The sequence below is a fragment of the Sus scrofa genome, chromosome 14, assembly GCF_000003025.6.
Source record: "Sus scrofa isolate TJ Tabasco breed Duroc chromosome 14, Sscrofa11.1, whole genome shotgun sequence".
In the NCBI taxonomy this organism is placed as follows: Eukaryota; Metazoa; Chordata; class Mammalia; order Artiodactyla; family Suidae; genus Sus; species Sus scrofa.
In genome coordinates this window covers 74,064,281-74,089,435 of record NC_010456.5, presented here as the reverse complement: position 1 = coordinate 74,089,435, position 25,155 = coordinate 74,064,281, and the positions used below count along the sequence as shown (strand labels likewise).

Below are 25,155 nucleotides of genomic sequence, written 5' to 3'. Positions count from 1 at the left end.
ACTCAGTGCGTTAAGGATCTGATGTTGCCATGAGCTGTGGTTTAGGTTGCAGACACGGTTTGGATCCTGCATTGCTGTGGCTGTGGTGTAGGCCAGCAACTACAGCTCCAATTAAACCCCTAGCCTGGGAACCTCCATATGCTGCGGGTGTGTCCCTAAAAAAAAAAAAAAGAAAAAAATGGATGCATCATAATTTGGTCAGCCTGTGGTCCATCCATCAATAGCCACTTGAGTTGTTTTCAGAGGTAGGGGTGTGTGTGTGTGTGTGTGTGTGTGTGTGTGTGCGCATTTGTGCGTGCACATGCACAAAAATGATGCTTTGAGACCACCTAGGCCAGTTGACCTCGAAAGACAGGAACTGCCATCTCTTGGCTGCACTTGATCTCCCTGCCACCAGCCTTGTGAATGGGTGTTATAAGTTCCAGGGTGCTGGGGCCTGGTGGGAGTGTGGAGGGTGTGGTGGCTTCTGCCCACTGCTGGGAAGGTGTGGAACTGTGGCAGCCCCCAGTCTTTCTCCTGAGTCTCTGCTTGTATCACAGGCTCTGACTCCTTCCTAGATCCCCCCAGTCTTTGCAGGGCAGAGCCACGAGGGGCAGAGCCATGGGAGAAGCTCTCACCTAGAGCCATGGGGAAAAAAGTAAAGCAGTGTCTCTGCAGGCCCAGTCTGGAAACACTAATTAATCCAGGGGAACTTGGGACCAAGAATGGAGATGTGTTCCGGGAGGCACAGGCAGGCTGGGAATGGCTTGTGGAAAGGTCCCTTCCAGGGTGCTGACCTGGCCTTGGGCCCAGTTGCCAGCCCAGCTGCTGTGGGCAGATAGAGCTGAGGTGGGGGATGGCTTGGTGCCGACCCCCCCCCCCCCACGTCCTGAGGAGCCAAAGGAGAAGCTGCCAGGCTGGGCAGAGAGGCCAGAGGGAGCCCCACACTCGTGCCTGTGGTCACAGCTCTGAACGTGGACGAGGTAGACGGCAGAGGCAGAGCCATGTTGGCATCACCCAGATGCCTGCAGGAGGGTGTATGTAGGGGGCTGGATGCCTTCTCCCCTCTGGCTCCCTCTGGCTTGGAGGATGGCACTGGGACCACCAAGAGGTCGGGGAGGGGATGGGTTAGATGCATCTAGGGACCTGGGACGGGGGAAATGCTATTAAAAAAGTAATTTGTTGTGTGTGTTTTTTCTGATTACAAAGGCAATGCATATTCATTGTAGAAAATTTGGAAAAGAGAGATAAGTGCCAAAAGCAAATAAAACCCCTCCTAATCTCCCCATTCAGGGACGGTCACTCTCACACCCTGTGTGATGGTTAAGAGCCCCAGCTGGGCGCCCAGCTACCTGGGCTTGAATCATGATTCTGCCACTAAAACCAGCTGTGTGATCTTGGACAAGTGCCTTGACCGCTCTGGACTCCTCTCCTAGCATGGTCGTGAGGACAACATGAACATGCCTAAATTTCTTGGCACACAGAGCGTGCCCACCGAATGTTAGCCATGGTTTAGATTTAAAAAAAAAAAAAAATACCCTACCCACCTTCACCTGGATGATGGACAGTTTTCTCCAATTTGCCCGGGTTTAAAGCAGGACTTTTGGGTCCACCCCACCCAATGTCTGTCCCCTGGCTTCCCCTGTCTCAGGACATGGCACCCCCAGCACTTGGGCAGTCGGCCCTTGAGTCACACTTGACACCTCTTTTGGATAAATCAGTCCTCCAGGGGTCCTCTTCTGGGTCAGAGAGCAGGAGGAGGAAGGGGAAGGAGGGGGTGGAGAGAAGAAATAGTGGCCTTTAGGGAGCAGGATGTTGAGGAAAGACTGAGGACTGGTGAGCGAGCAAGAGAAACACTGGTCTCGCTCTCTGGCCGGGGGTGGGTGAGCATAGCGTTCCCTCCTGCTCGGCTTGAGTCCTCCTGCCCAAACTCACCGCCCCTGTCCCTGGCAGATGTCCTGCATGCTCTGGTTCCAGCCCCTTCCCCTTGGCCCAGGCCGCAGCCCCCCGCCTCTCCAGTCTCTCGGCCCTGTCAATAATGTATGGCTTGCTGGCTACGATAACTATCAATAATGCACAGGCAATAATGTTCTACAGCTCTCTGCGCAATCGTGTTACTCCTAATGTATGCAGAGCTGGGTCCTGGCCCGGAGCCTGCTCACCGGTCCTCCCGGCCACAGGACCCCCGGCGGCTCAGGAGGAGAGCAGGGCTGGCCAGGGAGGAGACGAGAGGGGATGTTGGAGCGGGAGGCCAGCTCTACCCATCTCGCTGAGCTGCCTCTCTGAAGCCCTGTGGTCAGGCCAGACCTCAGCAACCCCCATCCACCCAGGCAGGACCTGCCTTTCAGTTCTCATGCTCAAACAGGCAGGGAGCGTCCCACAACCCACCCCTATGGACGGCACAGTGTATTTAGTTCTAATTCCACACCTCATTTGCTAATCAGTTTCCTCACCTGTAAAATGGGGCTGCTAATAGCCTCTTTCCCTCCCTCTCCCCACCACACTTTTTAGTGGTTCGGGAAGCAGGTGTGATATTGGCGTGGAAAGCTAGGAAAGCACATTCTAAGCCAAGGTTGATGGGATGGGATGAACGCCTCGAGTGGTCATTACTGCCATGTAGGCAGCACCCGGGCCAGAAACCTGCTGGGATTGGGTAGGGAGGAGGCGAAACAGAAACTCACAGATTCTGCTCTCAGAGGGCTTCCTGTAGGGGACAGGCAGGGGAGGTACAGTGAAGGCCACCGGTTGGGCGTGAGAGGCTGCAGGGAGTGGTGGGGACTGTGGAGAATTGGAGAAGCGTGTTCTATCTAAAATAGTGTTGGAGTTCCCATCGTGGCTCAGCAGCAACGAATCTGACTAGTATCCATGAGGATGCAGGTTTGATCCCTGGCCTCGCTCAGTGGGTTAAGGATCCAGGGTTGCTGTGGCTGTGGTGCAGGCCGGCAACCGTAGCTCTAATTCACCTCCTAGCCTGGGAACTTCCATATGCTGCGAGTGCGGCCCTAAAACAAACAAACAAATAAATAAATAAAATAAAATAGTGTCTACTACTTGGCAACAGCAGATGATGCCATGTGGGCACACAGGTCAAGGAAGAGCGGAAGTGTGGATTTTTATGAACCTTTTCCCGATGTTTAAACGTGGCTTAAAATTTGAAAGGAGGGGTACCAGCAAAGCAAGGGTACCAGCAAAGCAAGGGTATCACTGGACCAAATCAGGTCCTGGCTACTAGTTCAACCTACTCACAGGTTGCTTTCTCTGGGTTTTTCCACTAGAAGAAAAATTCTGGCCAGTTCAGAGCAACAGAAGCAGCTTAGGGCTGGGAGTCAGGGAGCCTGGGTCTGGTCCCGGCCCCACCGGTTGCGTGAGTTGTATGATTTTTTCTTCCCTGAGCCTCTGTGTGATAGGAGTGCTGGACTGGATGGTTCTTGAGGCTCCTTCCAGCTCTAAGGCTAGTGTGGAAAGGTTCTGAACTTCCAGACAGTGGAGGGGGGGAAGGGCCGGGGTCCAGGGGCTTGGCGTTTGGCAGATGCTATAGGCCAGGCAGTGTGGGGTGGGGGAGGAAGGGGCCTGGGTGGGGTCTGTAGGCCGCAGCCCTGAGTCACTCTTTGCAGGCCCCTCACAGGTGAGACCACCTGCGTATGGGGCCTCTGTGATCTTTGGTAATTAGGCCCTCCAGGGAGGGTGGAAGGCAGCCTCTCGACAGCTGAATTCTCTCTCTGGCAAATTGCTGCTGATCACGCTAACAACAGGGGTGGGCCCCTCTCCCGGCTGAATTTGTTATTTCACTGTCATGTAGAAGCCTCAAGATCACCCTGTGAGGTAGCATGATCCCTACCGAAGAAAGATTAAAAAAAAAAAAAAAAAACAGGCCAAAAACTCCACAAGGCTCAGAGCAATTTACAGAGTTCACCCAGTGAAAGATAGCACATGTGAGAATTTTCATTCAAACCTCAGTGTGTCCAGTTCCAGATCTCAATCTCTCACCACACTCCTCTACCCCGCGTAGGTTGGAGGGTTTCTGGCACGTGGCTCCCCATGCTGCCTGGAGGGTGGGACTGGGCCTCTCTGGGCTGGGGGTGGGGTGGAATGGGAGAGCCATGGAGAGAAGCCCTCTCGCCATGTGCAGAGCCAGGATGAAGCCACAGAGAGGCCTGGGGGAGGCTCTCAGGGCCACTGCCTCCCTAGCTCCTCATGGCCTTCCTGATGGGGGTGGGGCAGAGCACACCCATTGTCCAGAGGGGGGTGTTGAGGCCAGCGGAGAATTTAGCCCTAGTTGTGGCAGAGCTATGGGGATAGTCTGGATTGGGATCCTGGCCCTGCTGGCTCTGTGACTCTCAGAGCCTGGGTCCCCTCCTCCTCCTCGGTAGGCCTGGGGTGAGAATGCAGGCAGATGGCATCCGTGGAAGCGCCTGGCTCCTATTAGATACTCAGTAAGCATTTGTGTATGAAAGAAGATAGGAAGAGGAGACAAACTCCTTAATTACCATCCCATTTCTCGGGTGTCTTGGTTGGAGAGCGGAACATGGCTGTCCTTTATATGAGAAGGACTCATAAGAAGATCACATATGAGGTGACCTGCATTGTACACGACTAGGTTGTTTGATGGGATGTACTCGTTCAAAAGCACAATTTTAGGAGTTCCTGTTGTGGCTCAGTGGGTTAAGAACCCAACTGATATCCATAAGGATGCGGGTTCCATCCCTGGCCTTGCTCAGTGGGTTAAGCATCCGGTGTTGCCACAAGCTGCAGCATAGGTCACAGATGTGGCTTGGACCTGGCATTGCTGTGGCTGTGGTGTAGGCCTGCAGTAGCAGCTCTGATTTCGACCTCTAGCCTGGGATCTTCCGTATACATTGGGTGTGGCCCTTAAAAAAGAAAAAATAAATAAAAATACAATTTTAGAAAAGAAAAATGAAAAGAAAAAGCTGAGGTGCAGCTGTGGTTCCCAGATTTTTAGCAGAATTGGCAGTGGGAACATGGTAAGGTTGGGGAGGATGGGAGGAGACTGAGGCCTTACAGGGGAAGGGCCTTCTGGTGGGGCTGCCGGCTGGCTCCCTGGCTGTATAGCCACCTGTCAGCCCATCCTGGGAACAGCTAGTCCCTGGAGCTAGGGCTCAAAGGATTCACCCAGGCCAGAAGCTAGGATTAGGTAGGTCAGGTAGGAGAGGCAGCTGGGCTGGCTGCCCCCGGGAAAGGGGCCCTTCAGGCTGAGTCTCAGAGCCTTGGGGGTGGGGGGTGGGGTGCTGGGAGTCAAGAAAAGGACTCCAGTTATTTAATTTGCTCTTTTTAAAAACCATGAGTAGATTGTGTCATGGCTCAGTGGTTAATGAACCCAAGTAGGATCCATGAGGATGCAGGTTCGATCCCTGGCCTTGCTCAGTGGGTTAAGGATCCGGCATTGTCGTGAGCTGTGGTATAGGTCGAAGATGAGGCTTGGATCTGGCATTGCTATGGCTGTGCCTGTGGCCGGCAGCTGAAGCTCCGATTCGACCCCTAGCCTGGGAACTTCCATATGCTGCCAGTACGGCCCTAAAAAGCGAAAACAAAAACAAAAAACAAACCCACAATGAAATTTCATCTCCTATCTGTCCAAATGTCTATCATTGAGAGTTCTCTTGAGGTACAGTGGATTAAGATCATGTGTTGTCACTGCTGTGGCACGGGTTTGATCCCTGGCCTGGGAACTTCCCCAAAAAACTCCAGCTATCATTGAAAAGGAGAAAAGTAACGTACATTGGTGTGGACGTGGAGAGAGGCAATCCTTATACACTATTGATGGAAATGTAAATTAGTGCAGCCACTGCGGAAAACAGTATAGAGGTTTCTCAAAAAACTGAACATAGAGCTACCATGTGACCCAGCAATTCCACTGCTGATTTTATATCCAAACAAAACAAAACCACCCCTCAAAAAAAACAGATTCAAAAAATATACACACCCGTGTGTCACAGAAGCACTATTAGGCCAAGTGAAATAAGTCAGACAAAGACTAATACTGTATGATATTACTTATATGTGGAATATATAAGTAATAGCTAGGAGTTCCCTAGATATTATTAGGGAACTCCTAGAGTTCCTGTCGTGGCTCAGGGGAAATGAATCAGACTAGCGTCCATGAGGACATAGGTTCGATCCCTGGCCTTGCTCAGTGGGTTAAGGATCTGGTGTTGCCATGAGCTATGGAGGAGGTCACAGACACAGCTCAGATCCCACGTTGCTGTGGCTGTAGCACAGAATGGCAGCTATGGCTCCGAATCGACTTCTAGCCTGGGAACCTCCATATACCGCGGGAGCGGCTCTAAAAAGAAAAATAGAAAAAAGAAAGAAATAAACTAGTGAATGTAATGAAAAAAGAAGCAGACTTGCAGCTATAGAGAACAAACTAGTAGTTACCAGTGGGGGAAAAAAGCAGGGGAGCGACAAGATAGAGACAAGGGATTAAGAGATACAGACAACTATGTATAAAATAAATAAGCTACAAGGATGTATTGTACAGCACAGGGAATATAGCCAATATTTTATAATAACTATAAATGGAGTATAGTCTTTAGATATTTTGAATCACTGTTTTACACTCAAAACAATATTGTATATCAACTATGTTTCAAAAAAAGTAATGGAAAAAATTGCTTTTTCATTTCTCATCGCTCATTTTAGACTCATTACTTTACACCACATGGTCCTATATATATATTTATATATATAAATATATATGTATTATTTATAAATATATAAATTAATATATTAATTTATATTTATATAATTTATGTGTGTGTATATATATATATATAATATATATATTTTTGCTCTTTAGGGCCAAACCCACGGCATAAGTAGGTTCCAGGCTAGGGGTCCAACCAGAGCTACATCTGCCAGCCTACATCACAGCCACAGCAACATGGGATCCAAGCTGCGTCTGCCACCTACACCACAGCTCACAGCAACACTGGATCCTTAACCCACTGAGCGAGGCCAGGGATCGAACCTGCAACCTCATGGTTCCTAATCAGACTCGTTTCTGCTGCGCCACAACAGGAACTCCCCATATGTAACTATATTGATGCCAGTTTGATCAGAGCACTGAGTTCATAACCAAGGAAAAGTCCGAGTTCTAGCCTAACTAGGGGAGCAGGTAAAGTAGCTCTAATGAAGCCCAGAGAGGTGATACCATGTGTCCAGGTCACACAGCAAAACAGCTTGAATTATGAAAAGAACACTCATCCTAACTCCCTGCTCCAGCCCCAGCCCCTTAGCTCCCCTTAAACTCACATGTGCAATGGCATTTTTCCAGGTAAGCTGAGTCTCGGAGGAGGACCTTAGGGTCCTGTCTCTACATCTGCGGCCTGGCCCCTCCTGCAATATTCATCTGGTTCTTATCAATGTTTCATCTGCTTTCTATCCCATATCACCCCTGCTACAGTCTTCTCACATTTGAGCTTGAGATCATGAAAAATAGATGTGTTTATTCCACCCGCCCTTAGACTTTTCCCCAGGTTTGGGGCTTAACAGGAAGTGATCTTGTTCAAATGTTCTCCCAATCATCTGAATTCCCTGCCCCCCACCACCCAGCACCTTCTGCCCCAGATGGACTCAGCAGAGGATGCTAAATGTACTTTGCTTCTGGATCCAGCTTTCACCTTTTCAAAGCACACTTCTGTATTCCTGGCATCTTTGACCACTGGGCTCAGAGACACTAACCCACTGGCCCAAGGCCACACAGGACATTTTTAAGGCAGTGAATGTGCAGGAGTTGGCTCTTATGGTTGACATCCTCTAGTGTCTTGGTTTGGGCTGTCCCTCCACCAAAGTCCTCCCAAAGCTGCATCCTCTAACAGAATGGGCCTGATGCTTGATGGAAACAGCAAACTCTAGGAGGGAGAGAGGCGGCAGGAGGCAGCTGAGACTGATTACTCAGCTTTTATTACATTGTGCTCCCCCTCAAAACCTTCAAGAGTTCCCCACTGGCCAAGAGAAAAAGCTTAATCCCTCAGTTGTGCAAGGTGGGCCTTTTGCAAAACTGGGCCCAAACCACCTTTCCACCCGACCTCGTCCTGCCCCCCTCCAATAGTCACACTGGGAGGTTTTCCTGTCCAGGACCGCTGTCTGCATGCCCCTGCCCCCCACCTGACTGGCACTGCCCCGTCTCCCTTGACCTCTTTTTTCTCCTGATCTAGGCCAGCGAGTCTCCATTCAACCAAGGGTTTTATGCAGAGAACCTCCTGATGCCTGGGTCCTGCCTCCTGAGAGTCTGCCTAAATTGGTCTGGGAGGGAACTTGGGCATCTGTTATCTTAACCTCTGTGACACTTGGTAAACTATAAGCTTGAATGAACAATAAAACATACCCCCTGCAATCCGCCTCAGAATGATCCTTACCAGGACAGGGAAGATAAGTTTTCAAAGCTTGATTTTGCATCGAATTTAAAGTAATACCCATTCCCCCTGAAAGCTGGTGGCCTTGTTTTGCAGAGCTGGGGAGCCTACTTGCCTCAAAATCCTGGGCTGGCCTTCCTCTCTGGCTTCCTTCACTTCAGGTCTGGGATTGGAAGGGCAACAGGAGGGGCTCCCCACTGCTACATGCATCTCCCCCAACCCCCATTTTTCTGTCCCCTCCCCATCAGGCTCAACACCTAGCAAGTGCCCCCCCACATAATAGACACTCAATAAATGGTGGCTGAGCTAATGACAGATGAGGTCCAACCCCAGCAAGTGAGTTATCGGTGTCCCTGAGGGAACTGGTGACAGAGCTGAGCCTGGGACCCCTCTGCTCTCATGTCCAAGATGTGCTCCTCACACTCTCTGGTCCCTTTTCTTCTGCCTGTCTTTTCCCAGCTGCTGCAACTCAGCTCCAGGAAGCCCAGGAGAAGGAAAGATACAGGTTCATTCCCAAGAGACATCAGGACCTGAGGCTTGCTGATGTAGGGGCCCCAAAGACCCTCAAGACCAAGGCAGGCCACTCTCCTCATCCGATTCTGAGTATCACCCCCAAAGCACTGAAACCATTCCGATAAACCCCGCTCCACCTGTGCTTTCACTCAAGGGGGAGGCACAGGCCCTTTACATCTCAGAAAACTCAAGAACAGTGGTTCTCAATGTGTGGGCCTCGCACTAGCTATATTGGTGCCACTTGGAAACATGTTCAAAACGCGAATTCTCCAGTTTTACCGCAGACCTTCTGAATCAGAAACTCTGGGGAAGGGGCTCAATAATTATGGTTTAACAAGCCTTCCAGGTGATTCTAATGTATGTTAAAGGCTCGAGGACCATGGTTCTAGGAGCCGCAGCAGAATCAGGGCCCTATAAAAACCTTCGAGCAGGACTCTGGCTGGGCTGCTGGATGGACTAGCTGCTTTATGGACCTGCAGCCTGGTGGACCGCCTGCCTGATGGACCTGCTGGCTGCTACTGTACCTCCTCTAGGACTCTCGGGGACCACATCTCTACCCACCCAGTCCCAGACCAAAGCACACCTCCAGCGAGGAGCTGAGTGATCTGTGTAAAGCCAGTGACTCACGCCCTTGGGCTGTGGACAATGGGTAAGGAGAATTGGCTGGACCTGGAGGTGGCCATATCTGCTGGTTCTGTAGGGGACTCTTGACTCGCGAGCTACCACCCAAGGAACACATGCACTCTAGTGACTGATGAAGAGGAAGGTCTGACTGAAGGCATGGACTGCCAAACCTGGGATCCTGACTGTGGGGCTGGTGGTGGTTTTTCAGGTGATGGGCCTCCTCCGGGCGGGGGAAGAGAACTGGCTTGGGACTGGCTATGCCTCTCCAACTTGGGCTCGGCTTAAGGGCTGTGTGGGAACACTGGGGACCAGCCTGCTCTCCCCGTGGTGTTATCTAGTGGCCAGTACTTAGGGTGGGAGGCTGTGGGCCTGGGCCTTCTGTCCTCCTCTATCCACATGCTGCTCTCCTCCTTTCCTTCTTCACTTGGGTGGGGCCTGGAAGCCTCCCCAGGGGAGGAGGTTCTTGGGCAGCCCTGATCCGAGGAGATTCGGGTGGATCTGGTGCTTGGCCCAGCAGCCTAGGTGGGGGTCTCCTAGGTGCCTGAAGGGGAAGAACTGGTGGGATGGGAAGCCTCCAGCGCACAGATATACAGGCTTCCAGCTGATGAGGGATGGGGTAGGGAGGAGAAGGGAAACTGGAGCTTGGCCCAGCACCAGTGGCCTGGGCTGGATGGGAACCTGATGCTGGCTCGGGAGTGTGGCTGGAACAGACCCTCACGGATAGTGGGAGAGGCTGCTGGGTGCAGTGGGCAGACTGACTTCGATGGAGGCTGGTCCTGAGTTGCTGAACTGGGTGGACTTTGGGTGGTGGGCTGGGGAGAGGGCCGGAGTCTTGGCCTTGGTCTGTGAAAAGAGACTGATGCCTTGGGCCCTGCATTTCTGCTCCTGGGAGGGCTGCCGTGAGCTACTGCTTCAGATGTCCAGCAATATTGCAGGCAGGATCCCAGAAAAGGATGCTGTTGCAGCTGCCTCATATACTTTGGGCCTGCCAGTTAGAATGAAGAAGTTTCTTTGAGCACAGCTGGCTTCTATGAAAGAAAACCGGAGCTCTAAACAGCTGCCTGGCTTGTTTGGAAACCAGTGGTCATCTGGCATCAGTCTGGCTGGGTCTGTGGCACAGGAAGGAGCTGATGGGTGAAAGCTTAGTACCTGTGTGGGCACCACAAACCTGATTCTTGAGGCCTGCATGCAGGCCTCCTCTGTGGGAGCCCCAATCTCGTGCTACCTGCTGGCCCCAAACCCAGGTTTAGCCGGTTTCTTGGAGGCATCTAGAACCTTCTTAGACTTCAGGTGCCACATAGGGAAAATGAGCTTATGGCCAGGGAAGCCCCCAAACTTGGAAGTCTACACTGGTGGCCTGAGGGTTTCTTTAGGTCCAGGCTGAGGTCAGGAAACCTACCTCAGTTGGATAGTCTCCAGACCTGCTCAGCCAGGTTTTGAACTGTGGCTCCCGTTGGAGGAATAGACTTGGGGAACTAGAATGGGAGAACTTGCTGGCAAGGAGGCCAGGCCACAGGATCTTGAGTGCAGATGCTTTAGAAGCACTCTGTCACTGCCCTGGTCCATGCTGTTTATAGTTGCCTCTTTAGCAGAAGAGCCCTCAGATGCTGGATGGGGTTCTTTGTGCCCCCATCCGACTTGTCCCTAGTCTGGAGCAGGCCCTTGGACTTTGGGGAAGTAATATATGGCTCTAGATTCCTTGGGCATGATATGTGACCCAGCTGTGGCTGGAGGGGCAAGAACTTGGGGAAAGCTCCCAAGTCGGGCTTGTGATCTTAAGCAGAGCTCCTTAGGCAGCCTGGCCCCCTTTTTCCAGTGGCCCATGTGGTGGGAACACGTCCTTCTCACTACATCCCACTGGGCCTCCGAGGCCCCCTCCTCCTAGTAGTGAGATCCTTACATGAGGAAAAGGATGCACCCCACTCTGCCTTGAGGCCTGTAGCAGGGCAGGGTCCTGTGAAGAGAGACTCAACACTGATCCCTGGTGGGGTGGTGGTAGTGGAGAGGAGAAGGAATACAGCCCAAAGGTGGGGAAAGGGGCTTCTCTCCTCACAGCAATGAACAGCGTTAATGCACCTTTGCCGAGAGGCCGGGCTATGGTAGATACAGGGCTGAGGTCAAGCTGAGGAGGCTGGAGAATCTCTCTCTAGAATAATAACTAAGAGCTAGGAGAGTGGGTGGACCCCCACATGGAAGGACAAGGTACCATGAGGGGCTGGAGTGAGGCTGCTACTGAAATAAGTGAAAGCAGCTGGTTAAATGGCATCAAATGTTTTGTAAGTGCCCCTCCCCCGCTGGCTATGGAGCAGCCTCAGCTGGGCCACCCTGTTCCTCCTAGGTCTTGAGGGGTGGCTGTTCTGCCCTCTCCATAGCTGTGACAGAGTCACAGTGCTGCTGTCTTGACCCAGGACCAGCTCGTATGGCTGTGATGGGCCCTTGCTCAGCTATTGGGATGCTGTCCTGCCTGCAGAGGCAGGGTCCCCAGCTTTCCCCTCTGTACTTTGAAAGCTACCCTCCTAACCCCCTTTTCTGGAAGGAGCCTCTTCAGAGAGCCTGGCCTCACCCTGCTACTCACACTGACCACGGTGAGTCTGTTCAGATGTGACATGGCTTCCTCCAGGTTCTGACCAGAGTCTAAGGAGACTTTGACCTGTAAGAATATCAGAGCTGACTCCAAGGGCTTGGGGTTTCCTTAATTCTCCCCTCTGGGGCCTTCTCACCCTGTCCTCAATATCTCAACCCTGAGAGAGTTCCCTTCAGATACTCCCACATCTAAGACTCCTTCATCACAGCCATCAGTTTGTCCAACTTCCATGTCTTGGCTTTTCTTGCCTACTTTGACCTTTCCTCCTTAATCTAGACTCCACATAAATTTGCTTGTTTCTTAGTTAAGTCCAGTCTCTGAGTCATAGCCTTTAACCATCTTCATTCATAATTGAACACTTAGTACCCTTAAAGCCTTTGGTCTGTTTTGGTATTTCTACCGCTGGAACCTGATGCGTTGGCCATCTTGTAATAGTTGCATTGCTGATGTCTCATTTGTTGTGAGCTCACTTTCCCCGAGGTGTTGGGTACTTGGAGCAATGCCTATCAGGGGAGGCTACACATGGGTCCTCAAAGCGCTCGGGGTGGGAGGGAAGATGAGCCCTAGTGTGAAGCCCTCAAATGCTGAGAAACTAGCTAGATCTCTCCCCCCCCGCCCCCCGACGAAAGGCTTTCTTAGGGCAGAGTCTGCATTAGCCTACCAGGCATAAGAAGTAATAGAATAGTCAGACTGTCAACCCCCAGCCACAGGGGGGAAAAGGTGGCAGAGGAGGGGGTGGTCCCTTGCTAAGCCATCTCTCTACCTGTTTTCTTCCTTAGCTCATGGATTCATCTTATTCTTGAAGAAACCTGGCCTAGAAAATAGATTTGCTGCAGGTGTGAGACAGGCCCTGTCTCAGAGTGACAGAAGTAGGAGCAGAATACAAGCTACTTTAGTTCTGCCCAAACTCCTCCACAGCCACCAGGCCGCCTTTTCGCATGGAAGAACCACCCCCTCAGCAGATCAAATTGGCCTCAGGGCTGTGGCTAGCTATGTCTTTATCTTACTCTTCTTGGGCCTGGTCGTGATGGAGGCAGCTAGCACCTGGCATCAGCACTGTAAGAGCAGGAACTAGACCCAATCTCCTATTTCCCAAAGGACTCAAGGAAGGGTATTTGTTGGTTATAAATGTGATTGCAATGGTTCTGGCAGTCCTAGCAGATAGAAGCTAAATGAGTGCTTAATAAAATGTACTAAGTCCTTTGGGAAATTCCCAAGTCTTTGCTTTCTTATGTTATCCTTTTAACTGTTTTGGGAAGGTACCCCTTACTTTGCCTGCCTTGCTGGTAATGCTGTCTGTCTTTAATCTTAATGCCAGTCTTTCCCTTGCTCTATTTACTTGTCCTGGTGTCTTGGGTCATGGAGTGCTTAAGGAGTTTTGAAAATATCCAGATCCACTCCTGGTATCATTTCCTGGCCAAGTGTGAAGAATACCCATTGAGAGATATTGGACCAATGAGGAGATGAGAGCACAGTATAAGGACTTGCCTGTATAACTCTTCTAGAAGATCCAAAGGACTTAACTGCTTTTCCTGATGTGGCAGGATTTCAGTTTCTTGTGATAAGACCTGAGGTTTGTTATAAGGTTTTCTAATCCTGGGGTGGAAAGGAGTTGTAACTGGCTACTTGAACATGCAGTTTGATTGTTGTGTACCAGCTAGGGTCTTTTATTCTCACTTACATGGTCCTACTGTTTGCTCTGAATCTCAATTCCCCCCCCCTCCCCAACTATACCTTTCCAGGGTACTTCTCTTTGCGGGTATTTGGGATTCTTTCTGCAATCACTGGCCTTCTGGCCAAATTCAGTGTTGACTGAGCCTGCTGGTGTCATTTCCACCTTTTGACTTAATATATTTATTTCACCTTTAAATTTCAAAGGATGTTGTTGCCAGATAAAGAGTTTTGGGTTGACCTCTGTTCTCTGCACTGACCAGATGGTATTCCAACCATCTCTTAGCTTCTTTCTCTGCAGAAATTGGCTATGATCCCTGATGTTCTTCTTGGCTGTTGTTGGGGATTTATATCAGTTACCAAAATTGACATGCCTACACTTTATTTGGCTTAAAGTTTGAACTTGTCAGATTCCTGGGGTTGTCTTATTTGGGAAATTCTTGGCTACCATTTTCCTTTTCCTCTTGAATCTGACCATGCTTGACACAGTCCCACAGCCTCTGCCCTGTGGGTGGAAGGAAGTGACTTGAGTCAGTGAGGTAGTTAATGACCCCAGGTCTTGCTGAACCTATTAGCCTGAGGAAGGAAGATAGTCTGCCTCCTCTTGGGCTGGAGGCAGTGAAGTCTCCGATAAATGAGGGAGGACAGATGAGCAGTTTATCCTTGAGCTGGAAGAGCTGCCGTGGGAACTGGAGGGGACAGTTAACCAGCAAGTGTCTCCCGCCGTGAGAGGGCATGGAGGAAATATCTAGGGCCTAGGCCAGGTGCCAGAGGCTCTGGAGACTAGGGAAGAACTGATCCCTTATCTGCTAGTTTGCCTAACAACTCCTAGGAAACACTGTGTACTTGGTGGGACTCAGCCTTGACATGGAAAGGGATAAAGCCTGTTGAACTAGACCTTGTAGCCTCTTCCGTGGTTATTACTAGGGAAGGGGGCAGAGATGATCAATGACTTTGATCAGAAAGACATTGTAGATCAAGTCAGGGTAGACTGATAAAAGAACCAAGTTTGCAAGCAGTATGAATACCCCTGGTCCTTATCTGTTGGTATCTGTACCTGTCACAGAAGATGTGTTCCTATTCCCAAGTCCCTTCTAGGCTCAGGTTACAGTAGGCCCTAACCCTCACACTTACATATTCCAGGCACTCCCTGGACTGCCTCCTCCCATTCATGAATCCCACATCATAGCAGCTGGATGCCTACTCAAAAGACCCTGGTCCCTTAGCTTCTCTCAGTTCTGTCTCTTGCTCTCAACTCTTAGAGGAAAATCAGTGGTCTTAAAGCACAGCATCCTTCCCCCCATTAAACTTGGAATCATCCTGAGGCTTTTTGAATTCTCACCTGTTTTTTCTTGAATCTTCAGAATGCCTAGTTTTTAAAGTCTGATCATAGGTGAGCCTAAGTTGCTGCCCTATTGACAAGGGCCAATTCCTTTTGCAGGGCATAGGTTTTTACTTGGTAGGGAACCTAGACTAAACTTGGCCAACTAAGACTTCTTGCATCATTCTTGACTATCTAGGCTACTTTTGCTTTGCCAAAAGGTTATGAGAAGTAGTATAATGTCTCCCTGGGGCCATTTTGGACAGGCTGGGCTTGTAGCAGAAGAGCACAGGGTTTATATGGGGATAACTGGAACGGCTTCTAGAAGGAAGCAAGGTATTCCATACTTGATCTTGCAGGGGATGAAGCTGCAAAAAAGGATTAACAAGGCTAGGGGTGGCTGGCCACCTAGAACAGGCCCCAGTGTAAGAGCTCTTTAAAAGGGAGAGTGGCAGATCTGTGGTTCTAATAGCTCATCGCCCTTGAGAACTTCTAGAGTGTCAGGACATGCTAGAAAGTGGGCAGTGGCACTAAGATACTAGGAAACCAAGAACCTGCTTCAAGTGTGGGTCTGGGACAAGTACAGAAATCCAGGGTCAGCCTACCTCTTATTCAGATGAAAGAAGGCTGGCAAAGAGGCCAGAACTGACCTGAGCTAGAACCAAGGCTTGGCTTTTAAATGCAACTGACTCCCAGGTGTAGCCAGAGAGGTAGTGATTGCTAGAGAACAGGGGAAGTTTCTAGAATTTTACCCATTAACCACATACAGGACCTGGGGATGTCTCAGGGATGGAGAATCTGATGCATAGCTGGTCCAGGAAACTTCTTACCCAGAACTCTTGATTATGGACCTGTCAGGGAGAAGACCAACTCAAGACCTGCTGGTCAGGGATCTGGGGCAATTTTTCTTTCCTCACTGCCTTTGAGAATCTTGGGACATATCTTCAAGTTCTGAATTCCTCTCCTCAGCAGTATCTGACCTACTGATGAGCCCATCAAAGGCATTCTTCTAGCGTCTTTGATCTCTAGCACTTCCTCTTAAACATTTTCTAGAGTATCCATCTCGTATCATGCATTGCCTTTTTCCCATTTGAGCCCTTAATAATGAGTTACTTAAAACTTTCTATCTGAATTCCAAAATCTGTACTGTTTCTAAATTTGACTCAGGTGCTTGCTTTCTCTCCAGACTCTGTGGTGTGCCTTTTAGCATGCCTTGTTAATTCTTGGTGAATGCTAGACGGATTTGGGTGATAGGAACAGACTTAGCCTGGGGTAGGTGTATCTAAGGGGCCAGAGGCTCTAGTTCTCCCCTTTTCTATTGTCCTTCAGGTTTCCTAAGGATGCCTTCTTAAATAGAATGTCTCGTACTCTCGGTTGTAATCCACCTTGTATGGAGCACTGGCGATGTGCTAAGTTGTAGAAGAGAAAGCATGGTGTAACCTGGGCTATGACATTCAGAAATGTACCAAGACCTCTCATCTCAGCTCTGATGAGACAGGAAAGCTAGAGGGGCTGGAACTGGCTAAGTAGCTTTCTCTGGGGTCAGCTGAGGCTAATATCACTGTCCTTGGAGCAGAGGCCTCTGTTACAGAAGATGCTCTGAACATATTTCAACATGGTAACTTCCCCCCTTTATCTGCTTGGAAAAATGGCTTTTCTGATGTCATGAGAACCTGGTTGGGACTTCAGGAGGAAGAAACCCCCAGACATACAGGGCTTCATCTACTAGAGCCTGTAGAATCTCACTCAAGCCAGTCCAGCAACTTGGCCTCCAGGTCCCTGCCTAAAGGTTTCTACCAGTTATTGACTCCAGGAGTTTCTGATGCTGGGAAGTGGATAGTGGCTAATGATTCTATATATCAATCTATGAATTTCAGGGGGGTTTTGCCCTAGGACGTCAGGTTTCTAATGGACTCAAGAAATCAGACTTGTTCGCTCTTTCTTGCGGACAGTGATAACTTCTAAGCTCCTTACGTGGTAGGTTTAAACCTGAATAACTATTCAGATGGTCATGGTACATTCCTGTGTGCTGAGGTTCTCATCCTGGGTGTCATGGACCTCAAGTAGCAAAAGGACCTGAAGTTCTCTAGGGTGTCTTTGATCCTCTTGAGGGTTGAGTATCCCTTCCAAGTCTGAGACAGCTGGAATTGTGTATATGATAGTCTCTGCAACAAGTCCAAAGGCCAGCTAAGTTGGGGATCCCTCCTTCCCAGCCCTAGTATGGACTGGGTTCCACCTTGGGCACGGCACGGTGACCTCAAAGCCCTAGTAGTGCTTGGATTGCTCCTAAAGTGGAAGCCTCACACCGGTGGAGGCAAGCTGTCCACCCCTTAATGCCTTCCCCATCTCAACTCTGCTGACTACCTGGCTCCTTGGTCCTCTTACTTTTAAGAGGACTTCTAGATGTTCTTGTCCATGACCTTGTGTTTGGGATTAAAACCTCAGGTCAACGTAGGGGAGGTGGTCTCTTGGATAGAGTTGGCCTTTTCAGGGTGGCTTCTCCAGAGGACTTGATGTTCCCTGATAACCCCCATTTACATGAGGTCTAGATGAGACACCAAGCAAGGCAACAAATTAGTAACTCGAGGGACTCAATGACTTGAGCTGAATTTGGACTAGTGGGGACATGAATTTGTAGAAGGCTAGTTCTTATCCATGGTGCACATGAATTTGGTCTGGGGTCTTGTGGCCTCTTGTGGATTAATTCAGCTATGTCAAAACTTAATGTCTAGCACATCCTAGGCTCCTATAGAAGCTTCAGGAATGTTTGGGCATCATGAGAACATTACATGCCAAGCAACTGGTCTGAGATGTGTGGCTTGAGGAAGCTGGGTCTAGATTAGCAGAGCATGCTTTGGACATGAAAGGGCAGTGACCAGAGTGTTGGTGTGGCCCTGGGCCTGGCTGTCTGGCCTGTGTTTAGCTCATGGGCTCACCCCAGAAGAGCTGCTTGACTTGTGGGGATTCCCACCCCGTTCTTGTTCTGTGGGAGCAGAGTGGGGCTAGAACCAGAAACTCATCTCGGGGAAATTCCCATGCTGGGGGACAGTGAGCCGGTATTGGGAAACAGTGGTTAGTGTGCAGGTGTGGCAGTCGGACCTCTGAGACTTTCCAACACTGCCACTGTGTCCAGGCAGTGCTAGGGGTATAGCAGGCACTTGGCACCCATCAATTTTTTTATGTATACAGAGCCTTCATCTTTATTTTACTTTTTTATTACTCAATGAATTTATTACATTTACTACTGTGAAATGATCATCACACCCAATTCAATAGGATTTCCATCCCACACCCCTAGAGCATCCCCCAGCCCCCATAAATATCTCCTTTAGAAACCATAAGTTTTTCAAAGTCTGTGAGTCAGTGTCTCTTCTGCTAAGAAGTTCATTGTGTCCTCTTTTCAGATTCCACATGTCAGTGATAACATTTGATGTTGGTGTCTCATTGTCTGACTAACTTTGCTTAGCATAATTTCTAGGTCCATATTGCTAAAAATGCCAGTTTTTTGTTCCTTTTTAATGGCTGAGTAATATTCCATTCTGTATATATACCACATCTTTTTGATCCACTCCTCTGTTGATGGACATTTAGGTTGTTTCCATGTCTTGGCTATTGAAAATAATGCTGCAGTGAACATCGGAGTACATGTCTTTGCGAGTCATGGTTTTCTCTGGATAGATGTCCAGGAGTGGGATTGCTGGATCAAATGGTAGTTCTATGTTTAGTTTTCTGAGGAATCTCCATACTGTTTTCCACAGTGGTCTCACCAATTTACAATCCCACCAACAGTGTACTAGGGTTCCTTTTTCTCCACACCCTCTCTAGTACTTACTGTGTGTAGACTCTTTGATGGCTACTCTGGTAAGGTGGTACTTTATAGAGGTTTTGATTTGCATTTCTCTAATAATGAAGTGATGTTGAACATCTTTTCATGTGTTTTTTGGCCATCTGTATGTCGTCTTTGGAGAATTGTCTGTTTAGAGCTTCCCTTTTTTTGATGGGGTTAGGTTTTTTTTTGTTTTTGGTTTTTTTGTTGTATTGAGCAGTAGGAGATGTTTATATATTTTGGAGATTAATCCCTTATCAGTTGATTCATTTGCAAAGATTTTCTCCCATTCTGTGAGTTGTCTGCATTTTGTTTAGGGTTTCCTTTGCTGTGCAGAAGCTTTTAAGTTTGATTAGGTCCCATTTGTTTGTTTTCACTGTCATTACCCCAAGAGATGGATCTGAGAAGATGTTGCTGTCATTTATGTCAGAGAGTGTTTGGCCTATGTTTTCCTCTAAGAGGTTGATAGTGTCTGGTCTTACATCTAGGTCTTTAATCCATTTGGAGTTTATTTTTGTATATGGCATTAGGGAGTGTTCTAATTTCATTCTTTTCCATGTGGCTGTCCAGTTTCCCAGCACCACTATTGAACAAGCTGTCTTTTCTCCATTGTATATTCTTGCCTCCTTTGTCATAGGTGAGTTGGCTGTAGGTGTGTCTAGGTTTTCTATCCTGTTCCATTGATCTATGTTTCCATCTTTGTGCCAGTACCATACGGTTTTGATGATTGTTGCTTTGTAGTATAGTCTGAAGTCTGGGAGCCTGATTCCTCCAGCTCCATTTTTCTTTTTCAGGATGCCTTTGGCTATTCTGGGTCTTTTGTGCTTCCAAACAAACTTTAAAATATTTTGTTCGAGTTCTGTGAAAAATGTCCTTGGTAACTTGATGGGGATTGCATTGAATGTGTAGATTGCCTTGGGTAGTATAATCATTTTGATAATAACTTTTCCAGTCCAAGAGCATGCTATATTTTTCCATCTATTTGTGTCATCTTTGATTTCTTTCATCAGTGTCTTAAAGTTTTCAGAGTATAGGTCTTTTGTCTCTTTAGGTTTACTCCTAAGTGTTTTATTCTTTCGGATGCAATGGTAAATGGGATTGCTTGTCTAATTTCTTTCTGATATTTCATTGTTAATATACGCCATCGATTTCTGTGTATTAATCTTGTATCCTGCAACTTTGGCAAATTCATTGTGCTCTAACAGTTTCCTGGTAGCCTAGGATTCTCTAGGTATAGTATGTCATGTGCAAAAAGTGATAGTTTTACTTCCTTTGCAATTTGGATTCCTTTTATTTCTTTTATGTCTCTGATTGCTGCGGCTAGGACTTAAGCTATGTTGAAGAGTAGTGGCAAGAGCAGACATCCTTGTCTTGTTCCTAATTTCAGCGGGAATTCTTTTAGCTTCTCACCATTGATAATGATGTTAGCTGTGGGTTTGTTATATATGGCCTTTATTATGTTGAGGTAGGTTCCCGCTATGCCCATTTTCTGAAGGGTTTTTATCAGAAATGGGTGTTGGATCTTGTCAAAGGCTTTTTCCATGTCTATTGAGAGGATCATTTTATTATTCAGTTTGTTAATGTGGTGTATCACACTGATGGATTTGCAGATATTGAAGAACACTTGCATCCCTGGATAAATCTCACTTGATCATGATGTACAATCCTTTTAATGCACTGTTGGATTCAGTTTGCTAGTTATTTTGTTGAGTATTTTTGCATTGATGTTAATCAGTGAAATTGGCCTGTAGTTTTCTTTTTTTAAGGTATCCTTGTCTGGTTTTGGTATCAGGGTGATGACTGCCTCATAAAATGAGTTTGGGAGTCTGCCTTCCTCTGTAATTTCTTTGGAATAGTTTCTGAAGGAGAGGTGTTAGCTCCTCTCTAAATGTTTGCCAGAATTTGCCTGTGAAGCCATCTGGTCCTGGACTTTGGTTTGTTGGAAGTTTTTTAACCGCAGTTTAAATTGCAGTTCTTGTGATTGATCCATTCATCTTTTCTATTTCATCTTGGTTTAGTCTTGAAAGATTGTACTTTTCTAAGAATTTGTCCATTTCTCCTAGGTGTTCCGTTTCATTGGTATATAGTCGCATATAGTAGTCTCCTGTGAGCCTTTGTATTTCTGTGATGTCTGTTACTTCTCCTTTTTCATTTCAAATTTTACTGATTTTGAGTCCTGTCTCTTTAAGTCTGGCTAAGGGTTTATCAATTTTTATCTTTTCAAAGAAGCAGATTTTTGTTTCATTGATCTTTTCTATGGTTTTCTATTTTAATTTCTGCTCTGATCTTTATGATTTCTTTTAACTTTAGGTCTTGTCTGTTCTCTCTCTAGCTGTTTTATATGTAAAGTTATCTTGTTTATTTGAGCTTTTCCTTGTTTCTTGGGGTGGGCTTGTATTGCTATAAACTTTCCCTCTTAGAATGGCTTTTGCTGCATCCCATAGGTTTTGGAGTGTCGTATCTCTGTCATTCTAGGTATTTTTTATTTCCTCTTTGATTTCTTCAGTGATCCATTGGTTGTTGATTAGCATGTTTAGTCTCCACGTGTTTGTGCTTTTTTGCAGTTTTTTTTCCTTGTTTATTTCCAGTCGTATAGCATTGTGGTCGGAAAAGATGCTTGATGTGATTTCAATTTTCTTAAAGTTATCAAGGTTGGATTTGTAGCCCAGGATGTGATCAGTCTTAGAGAATGTTCCATGTGAACTTCAGAAGAATGTATATTGTTGCTTTTGGATAGAAGTTCCTATAAATAGCAAGTCCATCTGGTCTAATGCTTCATTCAGGGCCTGTGTTTCTTTGTTTATTCTGTCTGGATGATCTGTCCATTGCTGTAAGTGGGGTGTTAAAGTCCCCCACTATGATTGTGTTATTGTTGATTTGTCCTTTTAAGGTTAGCAGTTGCCTTATATATTGTGGTGAACCTATGTTAGGTGCATAGATATTTAAAATATATTTTCTTGATCTTTTGATCATTATGTAGTCAACTTCCTTGTCCCTTAAAATATTCATTTTAGTCTATTTTGTCTGTTATGAGTATTGCTACTTCAGCTTTCTTTTGATTCCCGTTTGCATGAAATATTTTCTTCCGTCTTCTCACTTTCAATTTGTATGTGTCCCTAGAAGTGAAATGGGTCTCTTGGAGACAGCATATATATGGATATTGTTTTTGTATCCATTCAGCCAGTCTATGTCTTTTGGTTGGGGCATTTAGGCCATAAACATTTAAGGTAATTATTAACATGTATGTTCTTATTGCCATTTTATTAATTGCTTTGGGTTTGTTGTTCTTGCTCTTCTCTCTTGTTTGATGACTAACTTTAGTGTTGTGTTTGAGTTGATTTTTTTCTTATTGTGTTTCAATTGTAGGTTTTTGGTTTGCAGTTATTCTGAAGTCTTGATATGAGTCTATGTATACGAGATTGTTTTTAAATTGGTCTCTTTGTTGCAAGTGCATCTCCAGTGTCCTGCATTTGTAACCTCTTCTCACAATTTCTGATTTTGGTGGCATAATTGTGCATGGATGATTTCATATCTTTACTGTATACATACCTTTACTGGTGAGTCTTGTCATTTGTGATTTTTTGTTTCTGGTTGTGGCCTTTTTTCTGCCTAGAGAAGTTCCTTTAGTATTAAAGCTGGGTTAGTGTTGCTGAATTCTCTTAGCTTTTGCTTATCTGTAAAACTTTTGATTCCTCCTTCAAGTCTGAATGAGAGCCTTGCTGGGTAAAGTAATCTTGGTTGGAGGTTTTTTCCTTTCATTGTGTTAAGTATATCGTGCCATTCCCTTCTGGCCTGCAGTTTGTCTCCTGAAAAATCTGCTGATAACCTTATCGGGGTTCCCTTGTATGTTATTGGCTTCTTTTCCCTCACTGCTTTCAGTATTTTCTTTGTCTTTAATTTTGGTCAGTTTGATTAATATGTGTCTCGGTGTATTCCTCCTTGGGATATTTTATATGGTACTCATTGTGCTTCCTGGATTTGAGTGAGTGGTTCCTTTCCCATGTTAGGGAAGTTTTTGGCTATTACCTCCTCAAATGTTTTTTTTTCTGTCCCTTTCTCTCTTCTTCTGGTACCCCTATAATACAGATGTTGGCGCATTTAACGTTGTTCTGAGACTCTTGTTTCAATCTTTTTTTTCTCTTTTCTGTTCCGCATTTGTGATTTCTACTAATCTGTCCCCCACCTCGCTTATTCGTTCTTCTACCTCCTGTATTCTGTTAGCTGCCTCTAGTGAATTTCAGTTATTGTATTTTGCATCTCTAGTTTAAGTTTTATATCTTGTATCTCTTTGCTCAGTGTTTCCTATAAGTTATCCTCTTTGCCTCCAGTTCATTTCTAATGTCTTGCATCATCTTCAGCATCAACAGTCTAAAGTCTTTTTCCTGAAGGCCAAGAATTTCCTCATCACTTAGCTGATTTTCTGGGGTTTTTCTTTTTCCCTCATCTGAGTTATAGTTCTGTCTTTTCATTTTTATAGGTTTTTGGTGTGGTGACCATTTTTACAGATAATGGAGTTGTGGCCTCTTCTGGTGTCTGCCCGCCTCGTGGCTGAAGTTGGTACGGGGGCTTGCTGTAGGCTTCCTGATGGGAGGGACTGATGCGTGCCCACTGTTAGGTGGAGCTGATTCCTAACGTCTGGTGGGTGGGGCTTTGTGTCTGGGTGAGATTAAGAAGTGGCTGTGTGCCTGGCAGGGGCGGGGGGGGGGGTCTTCAGGCAGCTTGTTTACTGACAGGCAGGGCTGTGATCCCACCTAGATTGTTTGGCCTGGGGGCTCCTCAGAGCTGATGGTGGGGCCAGATTTTCCCAAAATGGCCACCTCAAGTGAAAGGCATACTGAAGGTTCCCAAGAGCTTTGCTTCCAATGTCCTTTCCCCCACAACAAGCCACATTCACTCCTGCCTTCCCAGGAGGTTCTCCAAGAACCACAGCCAGGTCTGACCCAGATTGCCACAGAGACCCTACTTTGCCGTGGGACCCAGTGTACATGAAAATCTGGGTACCTTTTTAAGAATGGGGTCTCCACTTCCTCCAGTCCCATGGAGCTCCTGTGCATAAGCCCCACTGGCCTTCAATGCCAGATGCTCTGGGAGCTCTTTCTCCCCAGTGCCAGATTCCCATATGTGGGGGGTTTGATGTGGGGCTCAGAACTCTCACTCCTGTAGGTGGCTCTCTGTGAACCAGTTACTTTCCAGTCTGTGGGGCTTCCCACCTGGGAGATATGGGGTTGTTTAATGTAATCACCCCTCCTACCTCTTTATATGGCCTCCTCTTTTGTCTTTTGGAGTAGATATCTTTTAGAAAGTTTCTGGTTCATTTGGTTGAAGATTGCTCAGCATTTGGTTGTAAATTTTATTGTTCTTGAGGGAAGTTGAGCTCCAGTCCTTCTAATCCCAGCCTTCAACTTTAGGCACAAATCCTTTCCATCCATGTTTCTGGAACTAGAGAAGCATGCCTTGTGTGATCACTTCTTGATGAATGGAGCTGGGCTGAACACAGCACCAGGAGGTTGGGGGTGTAGCCCTTTGGTAAGGGTAAAGCCTGGCTTCCTGGGTGTAAACGAGGAAGGCCGGTCTGTGAATCCAGAAGAGGGAGGCAAATATTTTTGAACAACCTCTGAATGCCCTTGCCCACCATCACATCTTTGCTTGTCATGCGATGAGGAACTGAGGCTCTGAGTTGTCTACCTGCCCACAGAATTGCTGGGACACAGGTATGTTCCATGTTACTAAGTATGGTCCCTCCTCAGAGCTGGCAGAGTCCCTACCTTGCCTCCATCAGGACGTTGTCTTGATCCCTATAAAACTATTTGAATAAAACAATATACATCATTCTCTACCTTTCCTGAGCTACCTATCGATGCATTTAATCTTACTGGCATTTGCCTTTCATATGGTGGGCATTCCTATGTATTACAAATATCTTGTTATCTTTCTGGTGATGTGTTTTCCAGGTACCAGTCCTATTTTGATCTGGCTAACAAAGGCCAAGTATTTCTGTTCCATCCTTCAGTCTCTTCCCATTATGACTTGTGACTTGGGTGTTAAGGAATGAGTTCATACCCTCAGGTCAAGTGTTATCCCTTCTTCTACTCTAACACTTAGAATGTCCTACTAATGTGTTTTAAAACTCCTAATTTTTGCCAGTCCACTTACAGAATCACAGCTGGTGGCACTCCTCCTATCCTAAACAGTAATCACTGCTGTGGTCAAACACTGGGCTGCCCATCTCCTGGCCTCAGATTGGACATCACTGATCTTGTAG

At 47.2% G+C, this 25,155-nt stretch overlaps 1 long non-coding RNA gene across 1 annotated transcript in view; it reads left to right on the top strand.

Moving 5' to 3' along the window:
- The window catches only part of LOC110256673, an 82,743-nt gene continuing 66,854 nt past the window's right edge, over nucleotides 9,267–25,155 (top strand). The window contains exon 1 of the long non-coding RNA XR_002338537.1: nucleotides 9,267–9,516. This is a non-coding gene — a long non-coding RNA (uncharacterized LOC110256673). The remainder of the gene's footprint in view (nucleotides 9,517–25,155) is intronic.